This window comes from Onychostoma macrolepis, chromosome 20 (assembly GCF_012432095.1).
Source record: "Onychostoma macrolepis isolate SWU-2019 chromosome 20, ASM1243209v1, whole genome shotgun sequence".
NCBI classification, from domain to species: Eukaryota; Metazoa; Chordata; class Actinopteri; order Cypriniformes; family Cyprinidae; genus Onychostoma; species Onychostoma macrolepis.
In genome coordinates this window covers 825,481-848,731 of record NC_081174.1, presented here as the reverse complement: position 1 = coordinate 848,731, position 23,251 = coordinate 825,481, and the positions used below count along the sequence as shown (strand labels likewise).

The 23,251-nt window shown below is 38.5% G+C and overlaps 1 protein-coding gene and 4 non-coding genes across 6 annotated transcripts in view; 1 reads left to right on the top strand and 4 right to left on the bottom strand.

Annotated features, from left to right (window-relative positions):
- Positions 1-354: 354 nt before the first annotated feature.
- On the bottom strand, positions 355-566 carry LOC131527832 (small nucleolar RNA U3). The gene has a single exon (XR_009267787.1). It is a non-coding gene; the product is annotated as a small nucleolar RNA U3 (small nucleolar RNA).
- Positions 567-1,674: 1,108 nt separating this feature from the next.
- LOC131527830 (small nucleolar RNA U3) lies at positions 1,675-1,886 on the bottom strand. The gene has a single exon (XR_009267786.1). It is a non-coding gene; the product is annotated as a small nucleolar RNA U3 (small nucleolar RNA).
- Positions 1,887-2,994: 1,108 nt separating this feature from the next.
- LOC131527835 (small nucleolar RNA U3) lies at positions 2,995-3,206 on the bottom strand. Its single transcript, XR_009267790.1, has one exon. It is a non-coding gene; the product is annotated as a small nucleolar RNA U3 (small nucleolar RNA).
- Positions 3,207-10,480: 7,274 nt separating this feature from the next.
- LOC131527663 (heparan sulfate glucosamine 3-O-sulfotransferase 5-like) overlaps positions 10,481-23,251 on the top strand; it is a 35,977-nt gene continuing 23,206 nt past the window's right edge. The window contains exon 1 of one of the 2 annotated variants that reach the window (XM_058756910.1): positions 10,481-10,624. The gene's annotated coding sequence lies outside the window, so the exon portion shown is untranslated. Of the gene's footprint in view, positions 10,677-23,251 lie in introns of both variants that reach the window. The other variant, XM_058756909.1, reaches the window with a different exon arrangement.
- On the bottom strand, positions 20,303-20,508 carry LOC131527786 (small nucleolar RNA U3). Its single transcript, XR_009267745.1, has one exon. It is a non-coding gene; the product is annotated as a small nucleolar RNA U3 (small nucleolar RNA).

The following is a 23,251-nucleotide window of genomic DNA, read 5'->3' as shown; positions in this document are numbered from 1 at the left end:
CACACTGCTCTGAACAGCAGGCGCCAACAGCGTGCAGAATTTTTGAGCAAATTATTTTAGAAAGCAATCGGTTCAGTTTATTTAAAGTTTCATCACAAAGCTAACTGGTGTCTGAAACCAAGTTTAGTTTTGATAGCAGGCGTCAACAGCGTGCAGAATTTTTGAGCAAATTATTTTAGAAAGCAATCGGTTCAGTTTATTTAAAGTTCCATCACAAAGCTAACTGGTGTCTGAAACCAAGTTTAGTTTTGATTGATGTTCTGAGAGAACAACTACCACACCACTGGAAAAAACTCAGATTCTTATCAATGTTTACTTAATATCGAAACCAATTCTAATATAAACTGTGTTAATACCACTCAGATCATACTCCTTTCGCCAATATTGCCAAAAGCAATAGGAAACGCTCATCAACGACGGAGACTGCAACCAAAGCCACAGCTCCGTCTTTGATTCACTCTCAGAAAGAAGCATCACAGCTCATCATCGCGGGTTGGGAGACAAACACTTTTGAAACACATTTCCAAGTAAAGAACTATAGAAATGATCCCTGAAAATATAGTCTTACCTTTTGATCTCAACACAAACGGATTTCCATTCTGAAGCCCCACTCCTCTCAGATGGTTTTGCGTTGTTGACTTCTGTGGGTTTTAACGTTCGCACGACCGTTCTGTGCACTTTAGAGCTCAAAGCACGTTCCCACTCCCCTCAAAGTGTATTGTCAACCTACGATGTGGAATTTCAACCTTCCTATATCGCCCCCTGGGTGCTCCTTTGTGGTCTACCCGTCAAAGTTAAATGTAGAAAATCTTTTAGAGGAAACAACTTGCCAATCGACAATTCTCCAAGTCTAAAAACTATTTCTCTGAAAGGCTTTCTAAAAATGTGTTTAAAAGATAATTAGCATTTCAGAATCTTGACGTCAGTAGCGCTCTTGCACATAGTGATGGGCGCTTTTGAAGCACTGCTTTGTGAAGCTTGGAAACCTTTGAGAGTCATTGGTTTTGAACCAGTGAATTGGAGTATGCATCAAACTGCGGACGTCACGCGATTTCAGTAAAGGAGCCATAGCTGCTTCATAACAGTTCCGAAATCTTTGGAAATTGCAATGATCCGCCACTAGGGGGGCGTTCGCTGTAAACCCATGAACCACTGTCTACATGGGCTTTACCTGATCTCAGATGAATTGGTTAATTTTATCGAGATTTCAATGACACATTTGTGCTATAAAAAAATTTCTTACAGTTTATAGTCTCTTATTGTCCTCATCAACCAAGCTCTCCATACGAAAAAACAACAGCAAAAAACAGACACTTAATATTTAATTCTATTAGAAGATTTGTACATTGCATGTAATAGATTGCACTTTCAACCAAATATTTGCCACTGGTTTGCAAAAGGTGTTTCCAGGCATGTTTGAACAGACTTTCAGTTGCCTTCACACTGCTCTGAACAGCAGGCGTCAACAGCGTGCAGAATTTTTGAGCAAATTATTTTAGAAAGCAATCGGTTCAGTTTATTTAAAGTTTCATCACAAAGCTAACTGGTGTCTGAAACCAAGTTTAGTTTTGATTGATGTTCTGAGAGAACAACTACCACACCACTGGAAAAAACTCAGATTCTTATCAATGTTTACTTAATATCGAAACCAATTCTAATATAAACTGTGTTAATACCACTCAGATCATACTCCTTTCGCCAATATTGCCAAAAGCAATAGGAAACGCTCATCAACGACGGAGACTGCAACCAAAGCCACAGCTCCGTCTTTGATTCACTCTCAGAAAGAAGCATCACAGCTCATCATCGCGGGTTGGGAGACAAACACTTTTGAAACACATTTCCAAGTAAAGAACTATAGAAATGATCCCTGAAAATATAGTCTTACCTTTTGATCTCAACACAAACGGATTTCCATTCTGAAGCCCCACTCCTCTCAGATGGTTTTGCGTTGTTGAATTCTGTGGGTTTTAATGTTCGCACGACCGTTCTGTGCACTTTAGAGCTCAAAGCACGTTCCCACTCCCCTCAAAGTGTATTGTCAACCTACGATGTGGAATTTCAACCTTCCTATATCGCCCCCTGGGTGCTCCTTTGTGGTCTACCCGTCAAAGTTAAATGTAGAAAATCTTTTAGAGGAAACAACTTGCCAATCGACAATTCTCCAAGTCTAAAAACTATTTCTCTGAAAGGCTTTCTAAAAATGTGTTTAAAAGATAATTAGCATTTCATAATCTTGACGTCAGTAGCGCTCTTGCACATAGTGATGGGCGCTTTTGAAGCACTGCTTTGTGAAGCTTGGAAACCTTTGAGAGTCATTGGTTTTGAACCAGTGAATTGGAGTATGCATCAAACTGCGGACGTCACGCGATTTCAGTAAAGGAGCCATAGCTGCTTCATAACAGTTCCGAAATCTTTGGAAATTGCAATGATCCGCCACTAGGGGGGCGTTCGCTGTAAACCCATGAACCACTGTCTACATGGGCTTTACCTGATCTCAGATGAATTGGTTAATTTTATCGAGATTTCAATGACACATTTGTGCTATAAAAAAATTTCTTACAGTTTATAGTCTCTTATTGTCCTCATCAACCAAGCTCTCCATACGAAAAAACAACAGCAAAAAACAGACACTTAATATTTAATTCTATTAGAAGATTTGTACATTGCATGTAATAGATTGCACTTTCAACCAAATATTTGCCACTGGTTTGCAAAAGGTGTTTCCAGGCATGTTTGAACAGACTTTCAGTTGCCTTCACACTGCTCTGAACAGCAGGAATCAACAGCGTGCAGAATTTTTGAGCAAATTATTTTAGAAAGCAATTGGTTCAGTTTATTTAAAGTTTCATCACAAAGCTAACTGGTGTCTGAAACCAAGTTTAGTTTTGATTGATGTTCTGAGAGAACAACTACCACACCACTGGAAAAAACTCAGATTCTTATCAATGTTTACTTAATATCAAAACCAATTCTAACATAAACTGTGTTAATACCACTCAGATCATACTCCTTTCGCCAATATTGCCAAAAGCAATAGGAAATGCTCATCAACGACGGAGACTGCAACCAAAGCCACAGCTCCGTCTTTGATTCACTCTCAGAAAGAAGCATCACAGCTCATCATCGCGGGTTGGGAGACAAACACTTTTGAAACACATTTCCAAGTAAAGAACTATAGAAATGATCCCTGAAAATATAGTCTTACCTTTTGATCTCAACACAAACGGATTTCCATTCTGAAGCCCCACTCCTCTCAGATGGTTTTGCGTTGTTGACTTCTGTGGGTTTTAACGTTCGCACGACCGTTCTGTGCACTTTAGAGCTCAAAGCACGTTCCCACTCCCCTCAAAGTGTATTGTCAACCTACGATGTGGAATTTCAACCTTCCTATATCGCCCCCTGGGTGCTCCTTTGTGGTCTACCCGTCAAAGTTAAATGTAGAAAATCTTTTAGAGGAAACAACTTGCCAATCGACAATTCTCCAAGTCTAAAACTATTTCTCTGAAAGTCTTTCTAAAAATGTGTTTAAAAGATAATTAGCATTTCAGAATCTTGACGTCAGTAGCGCTCTTGCACATAGTGATGGGCGCTTTTGAAGCACTGCTTTGTGAAGCTTGGAAACCTTTGAGAGTCATTGGTTTTGAACCAGTGAATTGGAGTATGCATCAAACTGCGGACGTCACGCGATTTCAGTAAAGGAGCCATAGCTGCTTCATAACAGTTCCGAAATCTTTGGAAATTGCAATGATCCGCCACTAGGGGGGCGTTCGCTGTAAACCCATGAACCACTGTCTACATGGGCTTTACATGATCTCAGATGAATTGATTAATTTTATCGAGATTTCAATGACACATTTGTGCTATAAAAAAATTTCTTACAGTTTATAGTCTCTTATTGTCCTCATCAACCAAGCTCTCCATACGAAAAAACAACAGCAAAAAACAGACACTTAATATTTAATTCTATTAGAAGATTTGTACATTGCATGTAATAGATTGCACTTTCAACCAAATATTTGCCACTGGTTTGCAAAAGGTGTTTCCAGGCATGTTTGAAGAGACTTTCAATTGCCTTCACACTGCTCTGAACAGCAGGCGTCAACAGCGTGCAGAATTTTTGAGCAAAGTATTTTAGAAAGCAATCGGTTCAGTTTATTTAAAGTTTCATCACAAAGCTAACTGGTGTCTGAAACCAAGTTTAGTTTTGATTGATGTTCTGAGAGAACAACTACCACACCACTGGAAAAAACTCAGATTCTTATCAATGTTTACTTAATATCGAAACCAATTCTAATATAAACTGTGTTAATACCACTCAGATCATACTCCTTTCACCAATATTGCCAAAAGCAATAGGAAACGCTCATCAACAACAAAGACTGCAACCAAAGTGCAGTCTTTGAACCAGTGAATTGGAGTATGCATCAAACTGCGGACGTCACGCGATTTCAGTAAAGGAGCCATAGCTGCTTCATAACAGTTCCGAAGTCTTTGGAAATTGCAATGATCTGCCACTAGGGGGGGCGTTCGCTGTAAACCCATGAACCAGTGTTCGCTGATTAGTGTCTAATCGTTGGCAAAGAAATATTTTAAAAAATCATAAAATATTACTTATCGCTACATATACTGTCTGTATGTAAATATCTCTAAACAAATGGGACACTGTCCTTCATCCTACAACATGAAGAAAAGACAAATGATGAAATATGACATGGCGGTAACACTTTATTTTGATGGTCCCTTTTGAATATTCTGTTGACACTAAGTAATGTTGCAACTACATTGTTGTGTCTGCAAAGGTATTGTGTGGCCACTAGATGGCGGTGTGAAAAAGGAGAGGGAAAAGAGGAGAAGAAAAGAATAGAGAACAGTGTCTGTGTCTGCTTCTTTATTTTATTGCAAAAGTACAGATATTACATTTGGCGACGCGGATGTCCATTACAGTTCCTTTACCAGCTCCGTTCCTGCCATGCCCTGGCGAGCCTTCAATTACTTTCACTGTCTGGCTCAAAATGTTTGAAAATTACCTTCTTGGAATTGATGCTACTGGCCGGAGGAAAGAAAACGAGCTGTTTTGCTGCATGCTTTGGGTACAGAAGGACAGAGACTGTTTTATACACTACCAGACTCAGGCAATACTTATACTACTGAAAAAACATTTCGTTCCTGCTGTTAATGTTGTTGCGGAGAGACACAAATTTAGGCAAAGGACACAGCGAACTGATGAAACCATTAATCAGTTCCTGGCCGCTTTACGGGAGCTTTCGGCTGCATGTGATTTTGGAGACATGGAAGAGCAAATGCTTCACGATCAGCTCGTGGAGCGGGCGGCTAGTTCACGTGTTCGGGACAGACTTTTGCTTGAACCGGACCTCAATCTGAATAAAGCCATCTCAATTGCAGTGCAAATGGAGACTGCATTAAAGAACTCGGAGATACTTTCAGATACTTCACAAGTGCGGGCCATACAGAGTCATCGGAATACCAAACAACCTCTATGGGACCGAAAGCCACTACCTTTCTCTTCGTCAGAATGGCCTGTTGCCAACTCGAAACAACAACGTTCATGCTACCGTTGCGGATCCAGCAATCATCTGGCTAACAAACCTTCATGTCCAGCAACGAAAGCAGTTTGCAATTCATGTGGAAAAATAGGACACATCGCCAAAAAGTGTGTCGCTCGTCACAGAAACAGGTGCGAGAGATTGTAATATCGGAGCTCACTATATTATAAATGACTGAACCTATGACGATGAAAGACAAAATTCTCTGTTGTGTGCAAATCAAAACGGATCATGGACATTGTCAGCCAGTGGAGCTAATAGTGGACACAGGCTCATCAGTGTCCATACTACCAGAGAGTACTTACCATGCACATTTTTCTTCATGCACTCTCAATCCGCCGACAGTAAAATTAGTTTCTTATTCTAAAGAGACTATTCTGGGCTGTTTCTCCACAGATGTCTTCCATGACGGTAAATCAGCAGTGGGTACCTTCTACATAGTACAGTCAGGCTCATTTTTGCTGGGGATGGATCTGCTGAAAGCACTTAACCGCTGTATAGAAGGTGATACGGTGATTACAAATAATGAGACTTCTGAATTGCTGCCAGTACATACTGTAGGCTGTGCAAGTGGAAAGCAGGATATGGTACCCGTTCAGCAAAAATTGAGAAGACTACCATTGTCAGTGAGACAAGCTGTTTCTGCTGAACTCAAAACCTTGCTGGAACATGACATAATTGAACGGGTCGATGCATCCCCATGGGTCTCCCCAATTGTAGTGACACAAAAAAAAGGTGGTGGAATCCACATGTGTCAATTTAAGGGAGCCTAACAAGGCTATAGTTGTAGATAGCCACCCCTTGCCCCACATAGAAGAACTGTTGGCAGAACTGCGTGGGGCAACAGTGTTCTCTACCACAGATCTAGCCTCAGCATATCACCAGGTTCCACCGCACCCTGAAAGTCGAGATTTGTCAGCATTTATAACGCAGGAAGGGCTGTTCCGTTATAAACGTGTCCCGTATGGTCTGGCTTCTGCCGCACCTGCTTTTCAGAAGATGATGATGACCATACTGCATGGATTGCCAGGTGTCCAAGCCTACTTGGATGACCTAATTGTGTATAGAGACACAGAGAACACTCATAACACGCACTTAAATTCAGTACTTCACCGTCTAAATGAGGAAGGTCTGAAGCTGAATACGCAGAAATGTAAATTCAAGTTCTTCAAAGACTCTGATAATTTAGGTGCTATCATACATGCACCTGCTCCCCGTGACTTGGCCTCATTGCACTCATTCCTGGGCCTTACTTCCTGGTATAGTAAATTTCTTCCTGATTACGCAACGGTGGTGGAACCACTGCGTGAAGTTTTGAGAACCTCTACTGACATGAACTTTCTCTGGACTGATAAGGCAGAACAAAGTTTTGCTACCCTGAAGAAGCTCTTATCTCAGAGCCCCATTCTGGCGCTGTTTGATCCCCAACTACCAACTTATGTGAGTACCGATGCTTCTGATTACGGTGGATGGGGGAGTTCTTTCACAGCTACATACTGATGGTACTGAGCGCATAGTTGCATTTGCCTCCCGAACTCTTTCGCCAGCCGAAAGGAAGTACTCAACTGTAGAAAGAGAAGCATTGGCTTGTGTGTGGAGTATTGAAAAATAGAGGACATACCTTTGTGGGAGGCATTTTGTCCTGCGCACTGACCACCAAGCCCTCACAACGCTTCTTACATCTAAAGGCACAGGGAGAGCTGGCATGCGGATCGCTAGGTGGTCAGCCCGTCTGTTATGCTATTCTTATGAGGTTGCATTCTGTCCTGGGAAGTACAACGTGACGGCAGACTGTCTCTCTCGACTCCCTTTACCTGACATGGGAGATCCAACAGATGAACCAGAAATGGTCGCCACTGTGTCTCACTTGCTTGCCTTGTCTGTCTCCGTGTTCGCTTCTGCATCTGAAAGCTGCCTACAGTTAAAACAACTTCGTGCTCAGATAGAGGAAGGCTGGCCTAAAAACAAAAAGTCAGTGAAACAAGAACTGGAACCCTACTTTCATATACGACGTGAGCTTTCTGTTGAGGGTCCGTTAATTATGCGGGGTAACCACTGCCTAGTTGTCTCAGTGTCACTGCGTACAAGACTCATAAATTTAGCACACTAAGAACACCAAGGCATTGTCAGAACAAAGCAAAGGCTTTGTGATCTCTACTGGTGGTCAAAAATGGGTAGAAGTGTAGAGACTCTGATTGCCTCCTGTGTGACATGTCAGTTGAATGACAAAACGGCGAAGCCTGCACCTGCACCTCTCATACCTGTAGAACTACCTAGTGGCCCATGGGAAAAGATAGCCATCGATATCATGGGACCATTTGAAGCTGCTGCAAGGAACTGCCGCTACGCCATAACCCTGGTTGATTACTTTAGTAAGTGGCCAGAAGTAGCTTTTGCACCCCAAGTGACAACTGATGCCGTCATAAACTTTCCGGACACCGTCTTTAGTAGAGAGGGAAATCCGCACTGCTTAGTGTCTGATAATGGTCTACAGCTAACATCATCTGCTTTGGCTGACTTTCTGAAGGAACATAACATTCAACATACATATTTCAGCATATATTATTCTCAAGCCGACAGGGCAATCAAACGATTTAATAGAGTGTTGAAGCAATGCATCCAATCTGCAATTCAGGAGAAAAAGCCTTAGAAATCAGCTGTGACACAGTTTTTGCATAGCTTCTGGGCAACACCACACGCTACCACGGGGGCTACGCCTTTTGAGTTGCTGCGTGGCCGCAAGATGCGCACTAAATTGAATATCCTGCCTGTCAGCGCAGACGTGAAGACATATGCGGACATTGAAAACACTGTGACACGTAAACAGCAGAAATGGAAAAAGGATACTGACAAAAGGAGAGGAGCCAAGGTACCCAAATTCAAGGAACAAGACTGGTTGCGTATTAAGAAACCAGAGCATGTTCACAAAGGATCCCCAAGGTATACTGGTCCACATTTGGTGAAAAGGAGAGTTGGTCCAAATACTTTCCTGTTGGATGATAGGAAGAAATGGAATGTGTCTCGTCTCACTGGAGTTCCGAATGAGGTGCTGATAAGTTTGGGAAAAATACCAGAAGGGGAACCAACCTTACAGCCTCAGGCTCATGAGAAGGAACAGCAAACAAGTCCTAGGCAAAGTGCGAGAGTCCCTAAACAAGCAGTTTGGTTGAAGGAATTTGTGTTAAAAAAAGTAATAGTCACTGTAAGCCTGAAATAGTTCAGGGGTTCAAAATCAGTTTATGGTTATTTTAGTTATTACTGTGATTAGTCTATAGGGTGACGAAGACACTCTTTAAAGAAAGTATTCCTTTGTGTAAGGAGTAGTTACAGGAGAGCATATCTGTAATTGTTCTGTTAATTTACTTGTTTCGTATAATCAGGTGGATTGTTTCTTAAAGTAATTCTGTAATTCTTTGTTAAATAAGGTGTTCCTGATAGAATGAGATACTATTTTGTTATGTTTCAAGATGGTACCTTAATGGATATGCTTCAAAGAAAAGGGGAAATGTTGTGTCTGCAAAGGTATTGTGTGGCCACTAGATGGCGGTGTGAAAAAGGAAGTGAAGTGTGAAGTGAAGTGACATACATACGGCCAAGTATGGTGACCCATACTTGGAATTCGTTCTCTGCATTTAACCCATCCAACGTGCACACACACAGTAGTGAACACACACACACCGTGAACACACACCCAGAAGAGTAAAGAGGAAAAAGAGGAGAAGGAAAGAATAGAGAACCGTGTCTGTGCCTGCATTACTTATAGTCAATAGAATGTGTTAAAGGGACCATCAAAATAAAGTGAAACCGACATGGCAAATGAACAGATTCATGAGGAAAAAAACATGCTTATATGAGTGTATGTCTGTAATCCACATCCCAAGATCACATGCAAGTTACCTGGATTCTAAAATTTTATAAACACAAATTAGCTTAATATTTTCTGGAAATTACACATTCAGCAAACCAATTTAAAAATAATTACACTAACTGCACTGGTACTTAAGCACATCTCTTATAATTTACAGCACAACTTTTCACAATACATATTCATATCACCTCATAACTTGTGTAGGAGTAAGAGAACAAGTAAGGTTCGCAGAGGAGTGGTAGGTGTAGGGCTAGAAGTAGGGTTCGGGGTGGCAGTGGTCTCAGTACTGGCTGTCACAGCAACTATTTTTACTTCATCGTCATCAGCATCAGTAATCTGAAATAACAAACTGGGTATATGTACAGCCTAATACCAAAGTTCATTGAAATGTAGACAGTTACAATTGTGTGCTATTGTTTAAATCAGGGGTCACCAGACATGGTCCTGGGGGCTGTTTCATAAAACAAGTTTATTAAATAAGACAGGCTTATTTCAGTTAGTCTGATTATTGTCACTCGATTTGGTTCAAAATAAATCAGACTAACTGAAATAACCCTGGACTATTTGATAAACTTGTCCTGCAGAGCTCCAACCCTGATTAAACACTCCTGAACAAGCTAATCAAGCTCATAAAAGGTATACTTGAAACTTCCAAGCAGGTGTGTTGAGGCAAGTTGGAGCTAAACTCTGCAGGACACCGGCCCTCCAGGATCAAGTTTGGTGACCCTGGTTTAAATCTGTTGGTTCCCATACCTGTCCTGGAGGCCCCTCTGCCCTGCACCTTTTGTATGTCTCCTTTATCTAACACACCTGATTCAACTCATCAGCTTGTTAGTAGAGACTGCAAGAACTAAATTGGGTGTGTCTGATTAGGGAGACCAACAAATGTGCAGAGCAGGACAGGATTGGGAACCACTGGTAAAAATAACATACCTCATCATCATCAGCTGATTGTGTGCCACCACAGGACTTGACATGCATGTATAAAAAGTGGTAATGGCATGGTTGTTTGACATGTCCGACACTCTACCTTTGGCATCTTGGCCAACTCCTCTGCTGAGAATGGAAGTGGATCAAGACACAACTCATCTTGAAGAGGGACCATGTAGAGTGCTGTTCTTCCACTGGATGTTGCCATTTTAATAATGCTGCAAGTGTAGCCCTCTGAGTCTGGAGGAACAACAGTTCGGTAATTCGGTAACACTTTATTTAGATCGTCCACTTTAGATGTTCTACTAAAAGTAAGTAACTTTGCAACTACATGTCACTACATATCTGTTTAATATCTTTTAACACTTTATTTTGATCGGTCCACAACATACAACATACTGATTATTAGAAACTTTGCAAGTATATGTCAACTTATCCTACTAACCCTAAACCTACCCTACTGAGAGTTAGTAGACATGTAGTTGCTAATTAATAAGTAGTTGACATGTACTTACAAAGTTACTTATAGTTAGTAGAATATCTAAAGTGGACTATCGAAATAAAGTGTAACCGCCAATTCAAATATACATTACCACACATCAAGCCATAGTGGGCCCTTACAGTATAATTAGGCTTTTATCTGTTGAAGCTAAAAAAAAAAATTATTAGTAATGACCAGTGCCCAAGTTTAACCCATACTGTAATATTACTTACTTGTGCAATACTATAAAAGAATGACTTCTTCTAACAGGGTAAGTATACATGGGAATGCTTTGGGATGCCAAGAGAATGTGCAATTTTAACCCTGTGTAACACCACTCAAATATGACTTGTACAATTTGCACTAAAACAGTTGCGTTTTAGCTCTTCACATGCTTGTGTCTGCTCTGATATTTTAATATAGTGCACCTGATGCCTTATAAAGCAGCCACCCTCCAGCGAGTGATCTCATTTTGGGAAATTCAGCTTCAAGTAGCTTGCATAACTACAGAAAACATGAAACAGAAAAAGGGTTTGCAAACAAGAGCAAAAAAATTTGAAACACAGAAATGGTAATGTAAATACATATGAAATATGATTATGAAATATTGAATTGGGATTGTTTCAGACAATTAGTCTTTCTGTGCTCCAAATTCTTAACCCTGGGCCACTCATAAACAATGGAAATCAGGGTTTGCGCTGTATATTCACAAAACATCTAGTAATACTACTGCTAGCTTGTCAATGACTGTGATTTACAAAAATACAGCTTGTGGTGATCACAAAAAGAGGTTAGTAACTGCATATCAATGGAACAGCTTATCTATGGTAATGCTGCATTTTACTTTTCTTTTCACTTTTCCCCAGATTATGAGTATGAACAATCCTATGCGTATGGAAAGTCATGCATAAAGTACATAAACAGTCAAGTAAAGCTCAGTGCCTGCTTTCTTAATTGCTTAACAACTTGTTGGGGTTGGGTGACCTTACATCGACATGGCCACAAAGTTGTACAAATGTTTTGCAATACTACTAAAAATTGTACTTAAGGCTGGGCTGGGAAAACGTACCATTACAGTTTTGTCAAACATGAACTATTCTGGAGTAACTCCAGCTCATCGGAAGGAGAGGATGAAGTTTCAGTGATTTTGTTTAAAACAACAAATATTTATTGTAAATGGCTTCCACACTGTTGCTTTAGATTGTATTGGTGTGTTTACAGTTTTCTTTTTCTTAAACATTCCAGGAAATGCTCTATAAAACAATAAGAGTTAACTAATGTTAAATGTGCAAAAGAAAGACAAATCGAACAGTTTAATCGTTAGGTGAGGGTGCTGATAACCTGGTTATATCTTGATCTATTCTTGGTGAACAAACAGCAGGTGAAGGCTGTTGTTGCTGCTGACCCTGAGCTGGTTGATAAAAAGCAGGAGAAGGCTGCTGCTGACCCTGAGCTGGCTGTATCTGACCCAGGCTTTGGGTCAGTATATTAATTAAATGTTGTGCTGCTGCAGTTTCTCTCTTTGCTAAATGTGTAATGGCAAAATAGTTATATTAGATTACCAAAATCATCGTAGATTAACAGTGGGCATAAATTTAACAACTGCCTAAACGCAGAATTATGAAGAAAGGTGTGCACTTGAAATCAGTTTACTTTTTTATCCATTTACAGTCTGCTTGAAGAGACACAATATATCATATTTTGCGTACTTTTATTGATTATGATATTCTTACACTACAAAGTAAATATGCATGATTTTATACTCTTAATGGATTATGTTATTGAGATAAATGACTAGCAGATGCTAACTTTTTCCAACATGTTCACGTGCGCGAGTAAATGATCTCTAATTTCTTCAACTTTGGCAAATGACGTTAATGGTAATCGTATGTAGTTAACAAAACAACACACATTTTAATGTTAGTGAAATCCTTGTCCATCCTGAAGTCCATTTTAATGTTAGTGAAATCCTGGTCAGGCCTCCCCCCCACACGTCATTAGCCGGAAACACAGATCGCAACAGGTTTGAAAGTCAGCATGGCAGAGCGGAGTCTTGCAGGCGGATTCCAGGTATGTAAAGTTGATTGTTTTCTTAACATTAAAATGTCATTATAAATATACAACAACCAACTACCGATCATTTCCTCTGGCTGTTGTAACCATATGTTCCTCAAACATATTTGTTACAACTCAAAAGCCCAGAGGAAAAAAAAAAAAACTAACACAGAAGTCAAGGGTCAAGAGCCCAACTAAAGCAGACACTGATCTCTAACATGGTTACTTCAAATGAAACTATAAATCAACATCTAAACCTTAGTTAATTCTCAATAAGATCTTCTGTAGATGTCTGACAGAAATAAAGTCAGTCTGGATATTAATAAGTGGAGCTGGTGATGCTGTTTGTGGGGTTGTTTAATCAGATCTTGAGATTTAATGTATTTTATTTCAGTTGATTTCATCTAAGCATGTGACTAAAGTCAGTTGTTCTTGTTTCTCTTTTCTTCAGTGATTCTGTTTGTTAACAGCAGGTGTTCATCACTAATGCTCAATCAGCACTTAATCACTTAATTACTTAACTGCAATGTATATCTTATTTTAGTGAACTCAACTGAAATAAGTTCAGTGCATAAATCTACCAATTATGAGTGCATTGAACTTATTTCAGTTGATTTCACTAAATAAGATATATGCACAAGTCACGGTAACTCAAACCATTTGAGTAAACCGATTGCCTTAAACGGTTTGAGTCAAACGGTTTGAGTTAACCTAACTTGTCAGGTTTTAAGGCAATCGGTTTACTCAAACAGTTTGAGTTACCCTGTTGGGGTTTACAGTGTGATTGAGGACCTCCGTTTTAGAGGAAACGTGATGTAATTGACCGTTTGCAAAGACCCGCCCTCCTTAGTTACTGTTGCTATCCCCGACAAACAATGCCGCTCTCACACTACAAATCATGTTCTCACGCAGTGAAAAATACATCGCAGAGCAAAGAGGAAACCGACAACGTGTAGACAGACAATACAGGGCAGATTACTTCTGATATGAAACCAGGTCTCAGGACTCTCAGCTTTAAAATTTTGTAATTTTTTTTAATAGAAATTCAAACAATAAATACCGTTTTGTGGCTCTTTAATGTGTCGTGACCAGGGGCGGACTTAGTGATTTGGGGGCCCTAAGCAAATTTCAGGTACGGGGCCCCAACAAAATAACTTTAATGCTCTTTTACGCGTAACCCTTATTTTGCTTGCTTGCTCTCTCTCATTATAGCTATAGCTATTATTTATTGTAATTATTACCCCTTCACAACTTAAGTAGCCTAAATAATTGGTCAACCTGATGCTGTTCTAAAGCCATATTAAGCTACCTTATTTAATAACAAAAGATAACAAGACATTTATATTTAAAAAAAAAAAAAAAAAAAATGCTTGGACTTTGAATTGTAAACTTCAATCTTTTTCCAAAAAGGATTAAAATGTAATAAAAATTATCCCATGCAACTCGTTCCATATTCCAAGTGTTCTTAAAGGGGTCATATAATGCCATTTTTGTAAAAGCTAATATGATTCTTTAGGGTTTAAATTGAAAGTTTGTAATATACTTTAAAAATTCTCATTAGTATTGTAAGAAAACACACATTTTACCTGCTCAAAAACAGCTCTGTTTTCAGCACACAGTTTTAGCGCGTGTGTTTTTAAATGCTAATGAGCTTTGATCGCCCCGCCCCTCTGTTCTGTGGGGCGTTTTTGACACAACACACGTGGAGTGTTGCCTTGACAACAGTTGAGGGTATATTTTGAACGTATAACGTTTTGTTCATTATAAATGTGGGATTATTAATTATATTGAGAACGTCGTAAATCGAAAACATGCATGTACCCTGAATGTAAACATTAGCCACATACATCGTGAAGCGTGCTAGCGATTTGCAAAGATTAATATAAAGGTTAATTAAACGTTACACTCACTTCTTCTGGAGGTTCAGCAGGAACACGAATAGTTGGTACCGATTCTTTTTTCAGGAGCAGCTTCTTAGCAAAACCAGCTTTATACTGACCTTCATTTATAAAGCAGTCTGGTGAAAAATGATTCGCGCAAACATGAAAACATTGACGTTGCTCGTGGGGAATATTCCCTTCAAAAGCAAAACTCAGCCACTGTGTCTTCAGCGGTTCGGACTTAGGAACATCAAAATGACTGCTGTGTTCATTATTGCACCCGAGAACAGAACACCACAATAGCTTAGACGCCATTCTGCTCATAGACAGCTCCAGCGTATATCAACAATGACGCGCGGACTATGATTGACAGCTCGCTCACGAGCAAGGGCGGGTCTGTGTTGAAACACTGCTGTCAATCAACCATCGTGGGAGGGGCGTCCGACCGTGTGGCGTCACACGGTCGAACGGCTTGATTTGAGACGGTGTAAAACAAATAAGGAGATTAAAAAAAAACACTGGATGGATTTTTATGATGGTTGTGTACAGGCACTGCTAACACACATTTCAGTACAATCAACTTGTAAAAGTGCATGTACCATTATATGACCCCTTTAAGACATATGATAGGGTTTGCCGAGAAACAAATCCAAAATATAATCTATTAAGCGAAAATCTCCAGTCATTGCATTTGTGCATTTATACGAGTTTATAGTTAATTTGCATTCATTGTTCGCGCCTAGGAAAAGCACATAAGAGAGTCATTTTGAAACATCAAGAAAAATAAAATTGACTTGAAACAATTTCTTTACTGAGGTGAATATAACTGTTCTGAGACGAGCGTAGAATGCGCACAAAGAGCGCTCTGTCTGTCGGCCGCTTACCTCGCCTATTGGTTAAGTCCACCCCTGGTCGTGACAGACATTGCCTCAGTTCAAACACGTTAACCAATCGTCTTTTCATAATATTAAAGCACGAAATGAACATAAATAAACACCAGAAAGTATTTTATGTCAGCCGTGGAACACACCATTTTTCAAGTTTATAGTCCACCGAAGTTAATCTACTCTCCTGTCTGATTTGTGGTTAAAGCTAGAGGGATACAGCTGTGGCGACTGGGCATGTGTATTTATATCTTTTCCGAGCCGACAATATAATGTGAAACCTATGAAAATGGTTTTAAAAGCACATGGCGCCATAGTTTCATCTTCTTGCAGTAAAGGACCTGTCATATTTTAATGAGTAGAAGATGAAGTGACGTGAGGTTAGCTGCATTGAAAATATGAGCTCACATGTGCATATACAGCTCCCGATCGGGGCGAAGTTCACGGGATTTTGTCCACAGAATAAGAGCACATGTTTTAACATTACTTTATTATTTAACACTCAGTATTTTAACTTAAGCGCTGCCAGCCATGCATACACAGTGCTGGACATGACAGGTTTTCTGGTACACAAAACAAGAACTCTCAGGTTGTGTTCGGGTCATTTTGACCTGGAGAGAATAATCTTTCTCCCAAAATGTTACTTAATGTTATGGCATTAGACTAAAATGTACAGATTTTGTTCACACAGGGCATAACTACTTCCACCGCAAAAATTTTTTATTTTCATTAAACATTTTTTACGCTATTCAACCTTGTTACACTTGTGGTGTTCCTGGTCAAAAATGACCGGCCTTCAAAAAATAGCTTGTTATGCAATATTATCACCTAATATTGGTATCAATCTTTTTGTGAGCTTGTCATCGTAGTAGGCATCATTAATCTGAGCTTACATGCCTCAGTTTTTGAGTGAAAAAAGCAAAAACCTAACTGGGTTACATGTACTGCCTCATGCTACAGTCAGTGAGAAGAACCCTAACCCTAGGCTCAGATCAATGAGGCCTACGATCAGTTTCAAAAAGAAATAAAAAAAAAAACAGTCCTAATTGAAAGAAAACAAGCTGACAAAAAGATTGATGCCAATGTTAGGTCATAATATTGCATAAGAGATTTATAAGCTATTTTTTGTGAACCGGTCATTTTTGACAGGGAACACCACAAGTGTGATATTTTTTAAAATTTTGTACAAAATAAAAGCTTTTCAAAACAAATTTCTTGGTTAAACATTAGAGCATGCTAGTGTGATAAACAGTGCAATTTCTTTTTTCATATTTTATTTAATATTGGCAAAATTATCCACAAATAATGCTTTTCACTCAAAAACTGATGTACATAAGCTCAGATTAATGAGGCCTACAAAAAATCATTCCAAAAATAAACATAACCATTCCTAATTTAAAGAAAACAAGCTGACAAAAAGATTGATACCAATATTGCATAACAAGAAATGTATAAGCTGTTTTTTGTGCCCCGATCGCTTTTGACCGGGAACACCACAAGTGTTATAGGGATTTGAACACAACCTGAGGGTTAAAGGAATTCCTTAGCTTATTGCCGTTACTATGGCAGCCAACAACAGCACAGCTTAACCTTCCACACATACTTGGACTGAATTGAAACTTTTTCAATATAACTAAATGTGTGTGTATATATATATATATATATATATTTTTTTTTTTTTTTACCCTGTTTTAACATTGATTTCTATGGAGATCGACCATAGCTGTCGGGCAAGGTTGCATATCTCGGATGCCACGTCATCAAACGTCGCTGAAGGCCATCTCAATCGGAAGGATCCTTGGAAGACAGCCTTCGTTTCGCGTCCTTCTTTCAGCTGAATTTGAAGGATGCATGGGATGTAACCTCCGCAACCTTCAATCACCCACAATCCTTTCTACCCATTCCATTTCATGAAAATAAACTGACGAAAAACGAGTCAGATTTCATAATAAATTCAGACAAGCTCAGTACTAAGACAAAAATTATGTTTTCGGACATGAAAGGATGTTATCTTTTGTTTTGGTGTAAATTACTTACTAAATGCTAAACTGCCGATAATTTATGCCACAGGGAGATCATAGATGGCGGTTTTTCATTGTATTGCATTAATAGAAAGCCAAATAATATAAAGATTAATAAAACGTAATACAAAGGTTTTTTTTCCAAAACTACAAGTGTTTTTGTGCCGTGACGGTAAGGGCGGGAATATGTGATGTAGCCACGCGCACTTACTAGAGCGTCTTATTCTAGCGTTTATATGCCGATGAGGAGTCTAGCCTACAAGACTCTGAAGGACTGAACTAGGAAGGACGCAGCCTCGGTAGGATCCGTTTGAGAAACACCCATAATAGCTGTGTCTCATTTAGAAGGCTGCGTCCTTCGGAGGTCTCATTCGAAGGGTGCATATGTCATCGAGGCTGTCTCATTTCAGAAAAGCAAGTAGGACACTTCGAATGCGACCTTCTTTGTTTACTTGTTTCCTTGTCCAAAGGGAACGTATGGAAACTAACCACCGAATTAAACCTTGAGGATGTGTCACATAATGGGACACAGCAATACATAGATGTTGCACCTTCACGCCGAAGGCACTTGAAGCTTCTTGAACTCATTAATAAAATGTTATATTTTAATATAATATACTAAAATGTTGTTACTACAGTTAATAAAATATATAATATAAAATAATTATTTGTAATCTCTATAGATAATCGAAAATTTGACAGAAAGACCGTGCTATTACCACAGCTTGCTATCAGAGAACGCTAAACCGGAAGCTCGCCTACAACTGATTTTATCGGAAACACGTAGGCAGTGGGCCGTGCATAGAGTCTATTCTGTGGATGCATCAGGTGTATCCTTCACTGCTACAGATAACCCACAATTCTTTGCGTCGCCATAAACAACCGTCGTTAATTTGAAAAATGCAGGCGCCGGCAGATGTACACACAAGCGCAGATGTGGTGTTTTCAATTTAACTTAAATTGCCTCCAGTAAAAACGGATAAACATTGTTCTTAATATCCTCCTCCTTTTTTTCTCTAACAGCTGTCTGTTGTATGAACGCTGCAGCTCCTCAAACATTAAAAAAAAAAAAGCCTTGTTTTATTTTGCTCAATTACTTTCCTAATTTAGAAATAATTTTCCTTCATTTAAGTAGTGTTAGAGTCAGAGGTAACGAAGTAAATTTACTTGAGTATTGTACTTGAGTACACTTTTTGAGTATCTGTACTTTACTTGAGTATTATTTTTTCTGGAAACTTGCGACTTTAACTTCACTACATTTGAAAGACAAATATCATACTTATAACGCCTTTCTACTTGGGGACCTTGACATAAATGTAGTTGAGTAATATGTAGCAGTTTTTACAGTGTGTGTGCATTTTCAGATTCACTGAACCCTTTTTTCTGCGAAAATCCTGCCTGCAATTTGCCAGGACCTTCCTGTGTTGCCAAGTGTTACAGTATTTCTAAGCCTGCAGTTTTCTGCCTAGCTTTGAATGGACATTTGGCTGATTTGTTTTAGGCAAATCTGGCAACCTCGGGATCTTCTACAATAAACTAATGTAAACGTCTGCACTACTGCACAGCTAAAAACGCTCTTAAAAAGGCATGTTAACTCATTAAAGCCCTTTGGAAAATTAACCATGTTTTTACTATAGTAACCGTAACTTGTGGATACTGTGATTTTACTGCAAATACCATAATGTACTATTATCTCACTATAGTAACCATATGCTATTTGTAGTAAAACTTCAGTAACCATAAATTTACCATAGTTTCATTATATTAACTATAGTTTGATTTTTGGATTCTATGGAAATATAAATGGTAGGCTAATATATCTGTCAAATATCGCTGCCCTCACTTTACTATATATTATTTATTTATATATATATATATATATATATATATATATAAATAAATAAATTTAGGCCTACTGGTAAATTGCTGCTAAAAACTGGTCAGGGAAGTATATAAATCTGAACATTATTTTATTGTCAAAACACTGCACACACACACACACACACACACACACACATATATATATATATGTATGTATATGTGCTCATTATTATTATTATTATTTATTTTATTTTTTTGCAAACAAAAGATCAAAAATTAGGCTAAATGAAAACTTTGGAATCTAAACTGGGAATCAATAAGAATTGAAATCAATAATCAGAATCAGAATGGATAAAATTCAAACAATGTCCAACACTAGCCACATGTTGTGAAGTTCACTGATTTCTGAGCATTTTATGAACACTGATCAGTTGATGGCAAAATTGAAAAAGACGCTTCTTTGGCACAACCTGCCTTCATGGCCATGCTGACAGAGTATAATCCAGTTTTCTAAATAGACTAAAGGTTTGTTTTCTTTTCAATGTTTGCTTTGTTTGCAACTAAAGTTACTCTGACCAGCAGGTGTCAACAGCATGAAGCATTGTCAAGTGAGCCAGTTGCTTGGCAAAAGGATTCAGTCCATTCAACGTTTCGAAAAGCTTTGACGCAAATCGAAACGTTGCCTGAGCTGCTTTCGGTTTTGATTTATTATTTTTTTAAACAAGACACTGTACCACACCACAATTTTTTCATCAACGTTCATTTTGAAAAACATTCCTAATACAAACTGTCAACACCACTTGGATTATACCTCTTTCATCAATACTGCCAAAAGCAATAGAGAACGCTCATCAATGACAGAGTTTGCAACCAACGCCACCGCTCTCTCTTTGATTCACCCTCAGAAAGGAGTATCACAGCTCATCATCGTGGGATGGGAGACAAACACTTTTGAAACATTTTTAAGTAAAGAACTATAGAAACATATAAAGCACTGGTTGTTTACAGTAAATTTATAACAGCTAAGGGGCCTTGTTAGGCACAACACGGAGCGGAGTGCCTAAAACCCTCTGTTATAAATTCATTGTAAATCACAGCTTCGCGGGGCTTATTGCTTTTATAAAATGGTTATTCCATATACATAGCAGGGTTTCACAAAATAAAAAAAAGCAAGTGAAATGTAATGATATTAATAACAACATTATTTTTACGTCAAACAATGTAGTTCCTCAGAAACAGTTGGGGTTGCAACAAGCCATGCATTATTCCGCTTATACCTTGGTCATTTGCCAGCATTGACAAGTTAAGCGCAATATTTGTCCGGAAGGGTAAAAATGGCGGTTATTTTTGTCCATATGGCTCTTTAGCTCTAGCATTCTGCTCTCTTCAAATCAGACACAGAGATGAAATAGTGCGGTAAGATCACATTTATTTGAATGAATTGTAGACTTTGAATTAATTATCGATCAATCGAGAGAGAGACAGAGAGAGAGAGATGACAGTTGTGTGTGCGTTCATGCGTTATCTTTGTCTGCATGTCTGTCTACAAATAATGAAGCTATGTTACATCAAAAACAGCAATATTACACCTCATTGCTGAGGAATGTAATGCAGTGATCTAGTATCTAGGCTATTTTATTAATAAAAGTTGCGGGGAAGCATTGACAAGTTTGTGTGTGTGTGCGCGCAAACAGAGTGATCTCCTACTCTCTCTCTCCACCTCTCTCTGTGTGTGTTTGTGTGTGCGAGTGATGTGTGTGGGTTTGTGTGCATCAATTAAAGCATCGCATTAATATAGAATGCTTAAACTGACTTTTAACTACCTGTGCATTAAATGGTTTTATTACATACCTGCCAAAAATCGGAATCCAGTATTCAGACAGAGTATGGTATAATGTAAATGTACAATGTACAAAATTCTTATTTGATTTAGGGGAAAAGTGAGAACAGAAATGATTAAAGAACTTTGAAAATACTACACTTCTTTTTAAATATGGCTAGTCCCTTTCATCTTCTCTCCATCTTTCTTTTTAGTGTAAATTTGCAGTAATTCACTGGCAGCAGCTTCCCCTAAAGCACTGTTTAATTAGTTTTTACTACACTGTAATTCTAAACACAGTAAAAACTATGTCATGTGAACTAACAGTAAAATACTGGCAACACATTTGCCTGTAGTTTACTGTTAATTTTACTTTACAGAATGTTACTGTAATGCATTAAAATAAAATTTCATTTCTGTCATTTACATTTCTAAACTAATATTTATAACGTAAGCATTTTAGTTCTCCAAACGTTTCACATTTGAGCTCACGAAAATAAAATAAAAAAATAAAAAAATCTCTTAAAACTAATTCAATTTAGCAAAACCATTAAAACTGTAATGGTTATATTATTGCATATGAATCTCAGCAACGGTGATTTAACTTACAATGCATGCTGGGAGTCATGGACAGTTTTGTCCTGTGTTGGTACCCAGCATGCATTGCGACATTAAAACTTTTAATGTCACCATTGTTGAGATTCATATGCTGATTCTTCATGAAACACTGTGAAGCACTGTTCCTGTTGATGGTGATTTCAAATGAGTCCGTTTTCAATAAACCGTCAACATCTAAATCTCAATAATTCTCATTGAGAACTAAACCGACAGAAATAGTCAAACATGTTAATAATAAGTGAAGCTAGTAATGCTGCTGAGATCTCGAGTGATTGATCTTTTATTTTCAGTCATAGTTCTTTTGTTTTCTTTTTTTCTGTTGTTGTTTCTCTTTTTTTTTCAGTGATTTTGCTTGTTAACAGCAGGTGTTCATCAGGGTCTGGATTCTCTCTGTCAGGTGGATTATGTTAGTAAACCCATATGGGGAACAGTAAATGAGGGTGTAGGGTGCGATTTGGGACACAGCCGAGTGTCAAATCTGAACACTGATAATTCACAGCAGTAGATATTTTGAGAAGGCATTTGGGTAGAAGGCATTTATTCATTCGATTCATTAATTTTATTTTTTTATTTTCTCATAAGATCATGAAGTCATAGGATCGATAAGGCAAGGATATCCACTGAGTAGAGGATTTTAACAATGTAAAGAATGCAGTGGAAAGAGTGAAATGTTTTTGCAAAAATTTGGGTGCAAAAAAAAAAAACAGTTGCTGCGTCCCAATGTGCCTACTTATACTACGCCGTTAAAGTGTGTACTCTTTTGGTGAAGAAAAAGTACACACTTTTGAGTGTGTAGTAGAAGAGCTACTACACAAGCTTTGGGACATACTAACACGTCACAAAACTGAATGGACCGCTCTGTCGCATACACGCACCCTGTCACTGTAAACTGGCCTGTCAATCATCTTGTCACAGTTAACATCCTCCACATTTAATTTAATGTACCTTCCTACCGGACTGGAGAGAAAAGAAGTAGCTTGTTGATCTGCCAGTCGAGGGGTCTTTCATGCATATAACTCTGCTCATATTTTGTGCATAATGATGAATTTAAAAGTTAACGACCAAACGGATGTTTATAAAAGTTCACATTGCTGTTGCAGATGAAATATAACAATAAATAAATATTTTTTTTCCCAGGTTAAATGTTCATTATTAGTAACTCAAACCTCTTTTTGTAAACCTCTCTACCTAACCGTTGATCGCATGCATCCGCCACGTTTGTAGTTTTTTAACGCATTTTATTCGTGTTTGTAATAATCCTTCACCAAAGCGCAATGGATTGTGGGCAATTTTAGCCATTAGAGTGT